At 44.6% G+C, this 7479-nt stretch overlaps 1 long non-coding RNA gene across 1 annotated transcript; it reads right to left on the bottom strand.

The window, feature by feature from the left end:
• Positions 1-2776: 2776 nt before the first annotated feature.
• LOC120287716 lies at positions 2777-3353 on the bottom strand. The gene is made up of 3 exons (XR_005545979.1): positions 3217-3353; positions 2957-3140; positions 2777-2810 (listed from the first exon to the last, which is right to left on the bottom strand). It is a non-coding gene; the product is annotated as an uncharacterized LOC120287716 (long non-coding RNA).
• Between the last annotated feature and the right edge of the window lie 4126 nt (positions 3354-7479).

Raw genomic sequence — 7479 nt, 5'->3', positions numbered from 1 at the left:
ATATATATATATAAGAAATAAGCTTTCTTAGGTTTAATTAAATAGGTTGGGTATGGGTCAAAAATTTTGCGCTGCAATAAATGGGTCAAACCATTTATGACCAAACCCAAAACCGACCCAATCAACCTGTTTAACGGGTCTAGTTGCAACCCTCTCTGAATCAAGCAGGGGCTCGACCCTTGTCGCTTGGGCAAGGGTGAGGTGCCCTGGGTGAGGGTTGCTCTCGCTAAATCTAGGGAAAGCCACCCTTGTGTTCTAGGTGAGGATTCGACCCTCATTTATGATCGGTCAGCAACCATGGCCATAGGCCAAAGTGAAAGAAAATGAAAAAAAAATGAAAAAAAAAATGAAAGGAAAAAAAAAGAGGTTTTTCTTTTTTTTTCTAATACAAATTCTGTTCATGTTAGCCGTTTTTTTTTTTTTTTTTTTGTCAGTCCTACTCTATTCCTACTCTACACTCACTCTCAGACTTTTGCCCTACCTCTTGCAGGGCGTGGGAGTCAAAACCCACTTCTAAAACTTACGTGTCCCCACCCCATTCCCCTAAAAAGGTGAGGATTTGAACCCTTCGCCTCCCCCTTTCATGTTAGCCCGTCACATAGGATGGCTCATGGCTAATTAATGCTATAGTCAATGATTTTCAGCTAACATTGACCGAAATGATTAAATTAGGATTTTAAAAGGGAGTTCTTTGTTATTTTTGCGGCATGCTTGCAACCGTGGTGCATTCATCTCGCAAAATCTGATAACATTTAATCTATCGCATAATATCTATTATTCAATTTGTTTGATTTCTTACAACTGCACTCGAGCTTTGAGTGAGAACGGCAAAACCATCCAAAGTAATCACCCCCACGATTGAATCGTGACGGTGAGGCGTGACACAAACCAAGACGGTTCGCTTCTCTATTTGTATCTTGACAAAATGGTGCGATCCCCAATAACTTTCGCGCGATTATCTCGTCTTGTCGAGTTCCTCTCTATCAGCTGGATAGAGTTCGTCTTCATTTATCCTCTTCAGCAGTCTTCTGTTGATTTCTTTTGCCATGCGGATGGCTCTCCTTCATCCTCTTCTTCTTTTATGTCTTACACAGGCCTAAATCGTTAACCAAGTTATACTTCCTCTTCATATTTCTTGGTAGTGGTCTTCTTTTCCTCTGGGTTTTCCCTTTTCTCCATCTGCATGTCGATAATATTGATGATACCGACTTTCCTCCATTGAACCGTTCCACCATTTCATCGATGGCCCTTGACGATGACCCGGATGCATCTCGGATCGCTGCACTTTGTCAAAAACTTGGCCGATTAAGTACAGAAAAAGAAATTGCAGAGTTGCGCGTTGAACCCACACCTGGTGCTGTCGAGGAATGCAAGCTTCTGTTAATAGGTAACGTCCCCTCCAACCCTTCCTTTAATTTCTCGGCCTTTCAGTTAGTCTTGAAGCGGGCATGGAGGTTGGACCATGCAGAAATCATACAGAAAGAAGCAGGACTGTATTTAGCAAAATTCAAGTCTCAAGCTGAAAAACAGCAAATTCTCGACACTGGACCTTGGCGATTCTCAGGACATCTTATAAATTTTAAACCATGGGTTGCCAACACCCATCTACACTGCTATGACTTTTCTACATGCGCATTTTGGGTTCAGATAATTGGGTTACCTTTGGAATGTTGTACTGATGATATGATCCGCACGGCTGTTAGTACGGTTGGCTCTGTTTTGCAAGTTAAATCTGAGTTCGCCACTGGTTCCGCACTGAAAGCTTGCCGTGCTCGAGTTGAGTTGGATTTATCTGCACCATTGAAGGTAGGTCGCCTAATTAAACTTCAACATCAAACTCTGTGGTTGGATTTTCGGTACGAAAGGTTACCTCACTACCGTTATTCTTGTGGCCGGCGGGTCATTACACTGATTCTTGCCCCTTCATTCCTTTTGAGGAAAAAATGATCACATATGCTGACAAAACTCCTTATGGTCCATGGTTAAAAGCAGAAGTTCAGAAATACAGCCCTTACTGGCAGTGTTACTATGGCCAATCAATTATGGAGGAGGAGAATGAAGACACCATACCTGAAACTCCTCCCACGGCGGTTCATCCTCTTCCACTTCTTCTACCGCCCATTCCTGTTACAACCTCCTCTCCACAGGAATCTACTCCAATAGAACCACAGACCAGAAATGATTCCTCTAGCATCACTCCCCCTGTGCACCACACCTTAACCACCGCTCTAATTCCAGCTACAGAGAAACTGAAAAGAGTGCAATGGCCAACATCAACTCATCAGGCTAAAAAAGGTAAAAGTATTCGACCGATAAGTAAGATTAGTCCTGCAAAGAAACCCAGGCGTTATATTCCCTATGCCTTACCAGGAGAGCATACCGGACTTTATGATGACTCTTGCTTGTTAGACACACCCATTATGGAGGCCTCTGAAGATATTCTGCGGGCGACGGTGGCTGGCCCTAAACAGTCACCAAATCAGCGATGAAAATCATAAGTTGGAACTGTCAGGGTTTGGGCAATCCCCTGACAGTCCTATCTCTAAAAGCCCTTTTGGCTAAGGAAAAGCCTGACCTGTTATTTTTGATGGAGACCAAAAATGTTGATGATGTTCTCCTTCGCTTGAAAAGATCTTCTGGTTTTTTGCATCACAGGCTGGTTAGCCCTGTTGGATCTGCGAGGGGCTTAGCTCTTTTTTGGAATGCAGGGTTCTCTCTGTCAGACTTCTCCTCCTCTCCACATTTTTTGGACTTTACTTGTATGGATATCTCCGATGCCAGGTCTATGAGAATTACTTGTCTTCATGCACCTGCAGTTGTTCAACACCGTCAGCATCTTTGGCAGACCTTACGTCATTTTAGTAGCTTCAATGTCTTACCTTGGGTATGTTGTGGTGACTTTAATGAAATTCTACACAGATGGGAGAAAATAGGATCTCGGCCACCAGACTCTTACCGCCTTGACTCTTTTCGTGAGCTCCTCAATGATTGCCGGTTGTTGGATTTACCTTCTCATGGTTGTGCTTACACGTGGTCCAATAACAGAGTTGGAGATGCTTTGGTGAAGGAGAGATTGGATCGAGCGGTCTGCAATGCTGAATGGTGTGTCTCTTACCCGAATGCTCAAGTGTTAGCTCTGCCTGCAATAGGATCAGATCACAGCCCTCTTGTTATTAACACAACACCCAGTATGAGTCGACGAAAGAGACACTTTACCTTTGAAGCTTTCTGGAACCAGGATCCCGGATGTCAATTAGTTGTTAAAACCTCCTGGCACTCAGCCTCGACAAGGGACTCTTCTCTTCCAGTAAAGCTACGTGCAGTTGCCACAGCTTTGTCCACTTGGAGTCGCCAGGTTTTCTCCCATAAGTGCAAATGGGCCATTGAATTAGAACATCAGTTACAGAATTTATCAAACCAGCACCCTACTATACTGAATCAATCTCAGCAACAAAAGCTTAAAATCGAACTTCAGCAAACATGGCAAAGGGAAGAGCAATATTGGGCGATTCGATCTAGGATAAACCGGTTACAATGGGGAGATCGTAACACTAACTTCTTCCATGCTACCACTCTTCAAAGAAGGCACCGCAATAAAATTACTATCTTGAGGAATGAACATCAGCAATGGGTAAGGGATATTGAACATATTAAAGAAATGACCACTAACTACTTCTCACAGCTTTATACTACTTCTGGGCCTAGACCTTATGCACAGATTTTAGAACAATGTCCACAGATGATTGATGCAGAAATGAATGCAGCTCTCCTTGCTCAACCCACTCTTGAAGAAGTTCAAGTTGCTACCTTTCAATTAGGGGCTTCAAAGGCACCAGGCCCGGATGGTTTAAGTGGTTTATTTTATCAATCACATTGGGAAATTATTAAAGTGGACATTCACAGAGCAGTGCTTCATTTCTTTTCTTCTGGTATATTACCTCCATCTCTAAACAGAACTGCTATAACCCTAATCCCCAAAACCCCAAACCCGGAAAGCTTGGATCAATATCGTCCTATTAGCCTATTGTTGACACCTCAATTTTTAGTATGTTTATTTTATTAATTAAGTTTTTATTTCTTTTATTTTTTAGATAATAAATAACAAATAACAAAAACAACAAAAGAAAAGAAAAACAAAAGCAGCCCCCCCCATTTTCTTCACGTGGGCTCGTGCGGCTTGGCCCCACCCCCCTTCCTTCTTCTTCTTCCCTCTTCTTCTTCCTCGCTCCTTCTTTCTCCGCCTCTGTAGTTCACGCGCGGTGGCCGGCGACGCGCGCGAAGGACGGCCTACGGCCGAGGGGAGTAGGCCGACGTCGGCCGGAGAGGATAAGATCAGGCGCCATTAATGCCGAGCGAGCTTCGCTGGAAAGCTCGATGGGACACCGGTTCGGCCGAGCGGAACCGGTGGGTAAGCCGGAGGCCGGCAACCGAGCCCCTCCGTCGACCGGAGTTCCTTCGCCTATAAATAGGTGGCCGCAAGCATCGTCGGAGGGCATCGCAAGCTTGGAGATCTTCCCACTGAGAGACTTCGGGGGAGGAATCGACGAGCGAGCGAGAGAGAGCTCGAGTTGTGAGCTCAGCCCACCCTCCACCGAGAGACTTCGGGGAAGGCTGGCGGCGAACAACTTCGAGAGGGTCGGATCCGGCCGGTGGAGGCTCGGATTTGGCCTGAGTGAGAGGAATCGGAGGAGGAAAGGTCGGATTCGAGGGGAAAGGAGGTGCCATCGACGCTGCCCGACGCCATCCCTGCGCCAAGCCAAAAGCTCCCGACCACCCCGACGCCGTCACTGCACCGGATCGCCACTGCTTTCGACACCCACTGTTGTTGCAGTCCTTCCTGACGCCGTCGACCGTCCACGCCGAAACTCCAGTCAGCCGCTATGCCGTTGTCACCCTCCGACGCCGTGCGTCGTTGCCATCTCTTGCCCTCGATTCGGAGCGAAGACCGGGATCGAGGAGGATCCACGAGATCGGCCATCGCGACACGCCGTCGCCACCGTTCGCCGTCCAAGCTGCCGTTCACGGACGGGTAGTGCTACCGCCGCCGCCGCCGTCGCCGTCGTAGTCGCCATAGCCTCCCCCTCCACGGTTCAACCGCCGTCGCCATCGTCGCGTCGCCGCCGCCGTCACCGCGTCCCCGCGGTTGTGCCTCGGCCCTCTCCCCCCTCGGCGCGCGGATTCGCAAACCCTAGGGTTTGCGATTTCCGGGTCACGAAGCGGATCCGGGTTTGGAAAGCGGGTAGGGTTTCCGCGATTTAAGGGCGGCGGAAACCGGGTCGGGAGTTGGGTCGGACCCGGGTAGGGTTTCGCTAGGAACCCGGCCCGTCGGGCCGGGTCGGGCGTCCCCAAACGCCCGGCCACGGCGTCGTTTTAACAAAAATAGAAAAATAAAATAAAAAAGATGAAAATCCGAGTCGGGCCCGCGTTGCGGCCCGTCCGCGATTGGGTCGCCGGCCCGGTCGGACCCAACCCGCGGATCCGACCCGGTCGGTTTTATTTTATTATTTTAATATAAAATAATAAATATTTTATTTTTAAAAAAATCAAAAGTATTTTATTTTCAAAAAAAATATTAAAAAAATGTTTTAATTTCCAGAAAAATCGAAAAATATTAAAAAAATATCGAAAAATGTTTTATTTTCTAAAAAATCGAGAAAAATCAAAAAATAATTTATTTTCCAAAAATATTAAAAAAATATTAAAAAATATTTTATTTTCCGAAAAATCAAAAAAATCAAAAATATTTCATATTTTCCAAAAAATGCCAAAAATCCAAAAAAGCCAAAAATTCAGAAAAAGCCAAAAAAGACTTGTATTTTCCCAAAAATACCAAAAATACCAAAAATACCAAAAAAATCCCTTTTATGTCCAAAAAATGAGAAAAATACTCAAAAATGTTTTCCTCCCAAAAATGCATGGAAAATCCCTCGAAAATCCAAAAAACCTCGGGGTTTAAACAAGATTAGGTACCGAAAGGGCATTAGTGATTAACTAGTGTAATCAAGTCCCCGATTCTAATTTCTCTCAGTTGCGCAGAGTGAGTATTTCTCCCGATACTTCACTTGGGTTTCTAATCAACCCACCCCAAATCGATTAGTGGCGACTCCATTTTAAAAATTGATTTATAGGTTAAAAACTTAAACTATTAAAGTCGTGAATTGGTGGACTTGGGAGAGTCCGGGCTTAATAAATTCAGCCGAGCCATTAGCCTCCTTAGGCGCTCGTACCCGATTGCGAGCGCCAAAAAAAAAAAAAAAGAGGTCGCGACACCTATGTAACTATGCCTACAAAATCTTTTCTAAAGTGCTAGCTAACCGATTGAAACCCTTACGCCTATGCTGATTACTGAAGAACAGAGCACGTTTGTTGATGGCAGACAGATTCAGGACAATGTTCTAATTGTACAGGAAGTCATTCATCAGCTCAAGACTAGGCAAAGAAGATGTCATTTCAAAGCAATTCTCAAGTTAGATATGCAGAAAGCTTATGACCGTGTTGAATGGGACTTTCTTAGAGATTATTTACTTCGATTGGGATTTCACTCCCATTGGGTTTAGCTAATCATGCAGTGCATTTCCACGCCATCTTTCTCTATCAAAATGAATAGGGAGTTTTTACCGACTTTTCACCCAACTCGTGGGCTGAGGCAGGGAGATCCCCTATCACCTTACTTGTTTATCATAGTTGCAAATCTATTATCCTTCCTAATAAGGAATGCTATGAATATGGGCTCGCTCAAAGGCATCAAGCTGAATCAATGGTGTCCTACTCTATCGCATCTCTTTTTCGCTGACGACGCTGTCTTTTCTCTTAATGGTACCTTGATGGAGTGTCAGAATCTTTCCAATATTTTAAACTAGTATTGCTTGGCATCAGGACAAACTATCAATCGCAATAAGTCTGGAGTTTTCTTTAGTCCTTGTTGCCCTACATCTCTTCAGGAAAATCTAGCTGGTGAATTACAGGTACCAATTTTACAGCGTTGTGGGAAGTATCTAGGGATCCCTACTGATTGGGGAAGATCTAAAAGAGATATGTTTTCCTGGCTGTTGAGCAGAGTTCATTCGAAATTAGAAGGATGGAAGGAGAAACTAGTATCAAAGGGTGGAAAAGAAGTTTTATTAAAGACAGTTATTCAATCTATCCCACTATATGCAATGTCTGCGTTTAAGATTCCCATATCATTATGTAAAGTTATTGAGAAAAGAATGGCAAAATTCTGGTGGAGTAATGATACAAGTAGATCTGGAATTCCTTGGCAGAGTTGGAAAAATCTTCAGAAAAGAAAAGAACTAGGCGGATTGGGTTTTCGTGATTTGGTGAGTTTTAATCACGCCATGCTTGGTAAGCAGGCTTGGCGTCTCTTGCATCAGCCATTATCTTTATGGAGCAAGTTTTTTAGGGGCTTATATTTCCATTCTTCCACTTTTTAAAAGCAAACAAAGGCACTCGGCCCTCATGGGGGGGGGCGAGCTTATT

Source organism: Eucalyptus grandis, chromosome 8 (assembly GCF_016545825.1).
Source record: "Eucalyptus grandis isolate ANBG69807.140 chromosome 8, ASM1654582v1, whole genome shotgun sequence".
In the NCBI taxonomy this organism is placed as follows: domain Eukaryota; kingdom Viridiplantae; phylum Streptophyta; class Magnoliopsida; order Myrtales; family Myrtaceae; genus Eucalyptus; species Eucalyptus grandis.
Note: the sequence above shows the minus strand (reverse complement) of the source record. Positions and strands in the feature narration are given on the sequence as shown.